The 6173-nt window shown below is 57.2% G+C and overlaps 1 non-coding gene across 1 annotated transcript; it reads right to left on the bottom strand.

Annotated features, from left to right (window-relative positions):
• Window positions 1-5638: 5638 nt before the first annotated feature.
• On the bottom strand, window positions 5639-5757 carry LOC148757451 (5S ribosomal RNA). The gene has a single exon (XR_016022279.1). It is a non-coding gene; the product is annotated as a 5S ribosomal RNA (ribosomal RNA).
• Window positions 5758-6173: the final 416 nt, after the last annotated feature.

The following is a 6173-nucleotide window of genomic DNA, read 5'->3' as shown; positions in this document are numbered from 1 at the left end:
GCTGGGACCCGGCTGCCGGCGCCCCAAGAGCCTGCTCCCGGCCTGCCTCGTGAGCGTGCGCCGTGCTGCTGGGCCGCTCGGGTGGCGAGCATCTCCTCGCGGGCCGGCTCCGCCGGCGCCGCGCCTCCCGCCTGCTCCCCGCCTCCCCCGGACGCCGCCGGCGTGGGCGGCGGGCTACTCTTGGCCCGCAGCGAGGCCCCTCCGCGCCACCCGTGGCTCCACGGGCCTCTGTCACTTCCCTGACGGTGACAGAAGTCTCGGCGCCCTGGCATCCTGGGACTCCCCGGGCCCCGTACGGCTTACACCCCGCCCCCCCCAACCCCGCTCACCCCCACCCCCAGCCCCACCACCCCAGACCCGCCTGGCTGCTCTGCGGTCCCCCGCTCGTGGCAAGCGAGGGGGTCGCAGGGTCCTCTCAGGCCCCTCCGGCCCTAGGCACGCGCGGCCCTGGCCCTGGCACTGGCCGGCCCCACCGACTGGCCCAAAGCCACGGGGAGCCACCCGTGCCACCAGGGTGCAGCGGCTCCAGTCTGCCGTCACCCTTCGTCACACAGCCTTCCGTCCGGGCCCTCGCCCCTCCTCAGCGACCAGCGTCCCGCCCGATCTCCGGTCCCTTCACTGGCTACACGTCACCTCTCCTGACCCAGGGAGGTGAGAGAGAGGATGAGAGAAGGCCAGAGACGGAGCAAGAGAGAGGCGGAGAGAGACAGGCGGGGACTGTGGCGACAGAGTCCCAGAGAGCCGTTTCCAGGCTCTGGGCCTCGCGTGGAGGGGTGCTGCCTCGGGTGGTGCACGGTCATCAGCTGTGACCGCTTGGCCGTCAGCTGTTGCCAGTTGGCCATAGGCCACCGGTACAGCTGCGGTGGCCAAGCTAGGAAGCGCGGATGGTGGACTGCAAATTGCAGAGGGGCGCGGATTGCAGTTGGCCGGCTTGGCGTGTCGGTCGGTTGGTGGGTCGGTTGGTTGGCAGAGAAGCGGCCGGCAGGTTGGGGATCGTGCGGCTCCGGCTTGCTGTGTCTCCGAGCCAGCCGCCCGTGAGAAATGGTGCTATGAGACCCCTATCCATGGCTCCGTTGGTGTTCCTTCTTGGCCTCGCCATATCCTGCGTTCTTGTGCGGGCAGAGGGACTAGAGTCCCCGCAGGACAGGGACCGACAGACAGAACGGGGGGGGGGGGGAGGAGGAGGAGGAGGAGGGAGCGAGATGGAAATATACACGTATATGTGCATGTATGTATCTAGACGTACAGAGAGACATGGACAGAGACAGAGAAAGAGGGGGCTGGCACGCGGGGAGAGAGCTCCTGAGCGAGAGCCACAGCCCAACAGGCATGTCGCAGAGCCAGACGGACAGGGGGTGGAGGTTGAGGGTGGGGGGGACGCACAGGCTGGGACACGGACTGGGACGGACGCACTGAGGCTGTGTTGCGGTGGCAGCTTCTCCACCGGTGTGTGGTGGAGCCCGGGGCTGGGCTCCGCTAAGGAGGCAGTGCCCGGGCTTTGGCAGTCACCCTCAAAGCCCCCGGGGCGGGCCGCCAGGGTCTCCGGAGTGCCGGTGGGCTCCGAGCCCCGCCCAGGGTCCCGCCCGCGGGCGGAGAGTGGCAGCCCCAGGCACCCTCGTTGTGAGGGTTGTGTGCCTGCGTGCCTGCTCTTCCCCTTGTGGTGGTGTGGGGAGCTGGAGCATCAAGGGTTAAGAAAATGTAACTACAAGCAGAGGTTGGGAGGATGGCTGAGGGGAACTCCGATAAGCATAAAGAACAAACAGAAACAGACACCTGCTGTTCTGGGAATGGGACAATCTCAAAAGGTCTAAAGACAGTCAGGGCCAAACTTTGGAGAAACATAACTAATCTGTACTTGCTGCCTCAGCCGCTTTATGTAACCTTCTTGTTTCTGTCTGTATAAAAGAATGCTGAAAAATCAAGCAGGCGCAGCAGTCCAGTCAGAACTGCTCGCCCTCCCGATCCCATCTTTGTCTCTTGTCCAATTTTTTCTCTCAATCCTCACTCCCCACTTCAGGAACCGTTCGTCTCGTCGGCAGGCTCCGACAAGTGGCGCCCGAACAGGGACCTGACTACTGGGGAATCAGTGAAGGACTCCGCTTGCAAACGAGACGCGTCGAATAAGGTTAGTGAAAGCGGTGAGATACCATAGTCGGGAGTAAAATAAAATGGGACAGGGTAACAGTAAAAGGCTGTTTACTCACATGTTAAGGAGCATGCTAAAAGCTAGAGGAGTTAAAACCAGTGAAGCACAGTTGCTTCGATTTTTAGAATTTGTAGTACAAATATGTCCCTGGTTCCCCGAAGAAGGGACTTTAAACTTAGAAACTTGGGAAAAGGTGAGAGAGCGTTTACAGGGATATTATGATGCTCGTGGACCCTCTGAAGTACCAGTAGATACTTTTTCCTTATGGAATTTGGTTAGGGATGTGATCGATCCTAGACACGAGGGAATCAGATACTCTGAGAATGATCAACCCAAACTGGATCCCCCTGGGAAGCAGAGGTGCAAAGATTACAAGCTGCACTCACTTCCCTCTCTGTTCAAATGCAATTAGTCCAGGCTCAACAGACTGGGCCTTTATTAGAATCTCAATCAGAATAGAAGCCTGGGTTACAATGAAGCTCTCCTCCAAGTGTAGTTGCAGGGCTAGATCCACTGCCCGAGGCCCCTATCAACCGAAAAAGATTCAAGCCGCCAAGCTGCTAGTACAGGAGCAACTTAAAAAGGGACACATTGCCCCCTCCAATTCTCCCGGGAATTCTCCCATTTTTGTTATTAAAAAAAAAAAAATAAAAAAAAAATCTGGTAGATAGAGATTATGACAAGAGTTAGAAAAAGTTAATAAAACCATGAAATGAAGGGGAGCCTTACAGACAGGCTTGCCCTGTCCTGCAGCCACACCAAAACACACATGTAAAATTGTTTTGGACTTCAAAGATTGTTTTTATACTATACCTTTAAATCCTGATGACTGCCCTGGATTTGCTTTCAGTGTTCCTTCCGTTAATTTACAAGAACCTTTTAAGAGCTATCATTGGCTAGTGCTACCTCAGGGAATGGCTAGTAGCCCTACATTATGTCAAAAACTTGTATCAGCTGCAATAAAACCTACCCGAAGGACATTTCCAGATATTTACATCATCCACTACACGGATGACATACTTCTTGCCCACTCTTGTGAACCAAAGTTGCTTGCTGCTTTTGCTCATTTACAAGAAAAGCTCCACAATTATGGGCTAGTTATAGCCCCAGAAAAAATTCAGCAAGTGCCTCCTTACTCTTATCTGGGATATTGTTTAATGCCTCAGGCCATTGTGCCTCAAAAAAATACAAATCCGGCGAGATTGTTTAAAAACGTTAAATGATTTCCAAAAGCTACTGGGAGGCATTAACTGGATTAGACCTCAGTTGCGGTTGACAACCGGTGAATTACAACCTTTGTTTAAAATATTACGTGGGGAAGCTGATCCTACTTCTCCCCGCGAGATAACACGGGGAAGAGGCTTTGCTTGTATTTCTCCAGGTCCGGAAGAAAAACCTTTGTGAATTCCTGGTCGGTGTTAAACCATACCATGAGCGACAGCCCACAGAAGAGAAGACATCTGTAGATACCCATCCACGCCCCCTACTGTTCCATTCTTGTGTTTACACCTTATGTCTCTCTGTCTGGTCCCCCAAAGATGGTTTGCAGCCAAAGACGGGTAAGATATCTCACGGGAGATACAACCTAAGCCGGGCGGAACCGAGTGGGGACCCCCAATGAGCTGCCTTAGAAGATCCAAAAAGGAGCCTTTCCTCCCCTTCCCCCTGCCTGGCAAAAGCCATTGCTGTCTCTGGCTTTCCTCTCTCACCTGATTGTGAGAGAAGTCATGAGGGCAATGAAGATCAGTTCTCTCCACTTATCTCAACAGAACTGTTACAATATGGGTGACTTGACCCTGAGAAGGTAAGACATCATGGGACTTTATGCTTCGGCTGTTAACAGACAAAGGGTGATTGGAATAAACATTTTTCTGCTATGAGGTACGAGTCTCACAGACCGTGTAAGAAAAAAATGTTACTCTTGATCTTATCCAGTTTCATAAAGAGGTCTTGACACTGCAAGAGACCTCTCCTTTAAACACCGATATAGCTGATACTCTCAACAAACTTGTCTCTAGTTTTCACAATGTATTGCCATCATACTCTTCAATGCTTCAAATTATGCCCCCCTCCCCTTGTAATTCCGCCTGTTGTGATCCTCCTGATACTATGTTTCCTCCCCTGCATCACAGAAGCTGTGATGGGGATAGTCACAGATATTTATGGAGAAATTCACAAAATAAGGCTCCACATGGCTAATAAACCAAAAGCCACTGCCCCTGTCTAACCCCGAAGGAGATCGGTAGCCAATGACGGGTAATGATCAGTGGATGTCTTACAACCTAAGACAGGAGTCGATCGCTTTGATGAAGGATATCCAATGACGGGTAAGTGAGAATGTCTGTACTGACCACCTAAGCCAGGCACGATCTCAAAAAATAAAAAAGGGGGAATTGCGGGGAGCTGGAGCATCAAGCGTTAAGAAAATGTAACTACAAGCAGAGGTTGGGAGGATGGCTGAGGGGAACTCCGATAAGCATAAAGAACAAACAGAAACAGACACCTGCTGTTCTGGGAATGGGACAATCTCAAAAGGTCTAAAGACAGTCAGGGCCAAACTTTGGAAAAACATAACTAATCTGTACTTGCTGCCTCAGCCGCTTTATGTAACCTTCCTGTTTCTGTCTGTATAAAAGAATGCTGAAAAATCAAGCAGGCGCAGCAGTCTAGTCAGAACTGCTCGCCCTCCCGATCCCATCTTTGTCTCTTGTCTATTTTCTTCTCAATCCTCACTCCCCACTTCAGGAACCGTTCGTCTCGTCGGCAGGCTCCGACATGGTGGTCTCTCCTGGAGCCCGAGGGCGTGCGGGGTGTTGGGGTGCTGCTCTCTCCGTCCCCTGGTTTGTCCCGGCTCTTTTTCCCCTGTGTGTCGGGGCCACTGCGGCCGGCGGGAACCGAGGGCTCCTGGCTCTTGTGGGAGACGGGAGGGGGCGCGCGCGCGCGCGCGGGGGTGTGGGGCGAGGTGCCTGCCAGCAGAGACAGAGGCCCCCGGTGGGGCGGGGCGGGTGGGCATCCCGTTTGCCGGAGGACACGCCTATCCTGTGTCTCGGGGCCCAGGTGCAGGCACAGGGATGGTCGTCCCCTGGGCTCGGGCCGAGGTGCAAAGGACCGGCACGTCCTGGGATGGAGAAAGCCTGGTGGAGGCCTGCGCCGGCAGGCAGCCCTGGGCTTGGGCTTTGGGGGCGGCGGGGGCGGGGAGCGGGAGGGAGCGCGGCGATGGCAGCGGCGGCGACGGCGGCGACCGCGGCTCGGCGAAGGGCTGCGGGCTGTCGGCCTGCGGGAGCGAAGAGGACTGAGAAGAGGGTGTGGGGGGGAGCCGGGGCCGACGGGCCTGGCGTGCGGCCCGGGCTGCGAGCTTGTAGTGCCGGGCGGCTGACCCGCCGCTGGCCAGGGGTACCTTCGGCTGGCTGGGCGGCAGAAGAGGGGCAAGGGGCGCCAGGGGTTCGGAGGGAGCCACGCCGGGGCGGCGGCGCAAAAGGAGAGGCGAGCAAAAGCCTACAGCACCCGGTATTCCCAGGCGGTCTCCCATCCAAGTACTAACCAGGCCCGACCCTGCTTAGCTTCCGAGATCAGACGAGATCGGGCGCGTTCAGGGTGGTATGGCCGTAGACGCTGGGACCCGGCTGCCGGCGCCCCAAGAGCCTGCTCCCGGCCTGCCTCGTGAGCGTGCGCCGTGCTGCTGGGCCGCTCGGGTGGCGAGCATCTCCTCGCGGGCCGGCTCCGCCGGCGCCGCGCCTCCCGCCTGCTCCCCGCCTCCCCCGGACGCCGCCGGCGTGGGCGGCGGGCTACTCTTGGCCCGCAGCGAGGCCCCTCCGCGCCACCCGTGGCTCCACGGGCCTCTGTCACTTCCCTGACGGTGACAGAAGTCTCGGCGCCCTGGCATCCTGGGACTCCCCGGGCCCCGTATGGCTTACACCCCGCCCCCCCCAACCCCGCTCACCCCCACCCCCAGCCCCACCACCCCAGACCCGCCTGGCTGCTCTGCGGTCCCCCGCTCGTGGCAAGCGAGGGGGTCGCAGGGTCCTCT

This window comes from Rhinolophus sinicus, chromosome 8 (genome assembly GCF_057876585.1).
Source record: "Rhinolophus sinicus isolate RSI-liver-muscle chromosome 8, RSI-T2T, whole genome shotgun sequence".
Lineage (NCBI taxonomy): Eukaryota > Metazoa > Chordata > Mammalia > Chiroptera > Rhinolophidae > Rhinolophus > Rhinolophus sinicus.
The sequence above is the reverse complement of the archived record's forward strand: the minus strand, read 5'-3'. Positions and strand labels throughout refer to the sequence as shown.